The sequence below is a fragment of the Rhincodon typus genome, chromosome 34 (assembly GCF_021869965.1).
Source record: "Rhincodon typus isolate 14 chromosome 34, sRhiTyp1.1, whole genome shotgun sequence".
Lineage (NCBI taxonomy): Eukaryota > Metazoa > Chordata > Chondrichthyes > Orectolobiformes > Rhincodontidae > Rhincodon > Rhincodon typus.
This window is the reverse complement of record NC_063365.1, coordinates 20,601,714-20,602,211: the sequence shown is the minus strand read 5'-3', so window position 1 is coordinate 20,602,211 and position 498 is coordinate 20,601,714.

Genomic DNA, 498 nt, shown 5'->3' with positions numbered 1-498 from the left:
CACACTGTAGGTACACAGAGATACACACAAACACTGGTAGGTACACATATGCACTGAAGGTACACAGAAATACACACAAACACTGGTAGGTACACACATTGTAGGTACACAGAGATACACACAAATACTGTACGCACAGACATACACACACAAACACTGGTAGGTACACAGACATACACTGTAGGCACACAGATACACACAAACAGTGGTAGGTACACACACACTGTAGGCACACACACACACTGTAGGTACACAGACACACACAAACACTGGTAGGTACACAGACATATACACACAAACACTGGTAGGTACACAGATACACACACAAATTCTGTAGGTATACACACACAAAAATACTGAACATACAGATATACAACCACACACAAATACTGTAAGTACACAGATTTACATACACATAAACACTGTAGGTACACAGACATACACACATACAGAATAGGAGAGGTACACAGATATATACACACACACATACTGTAGGTA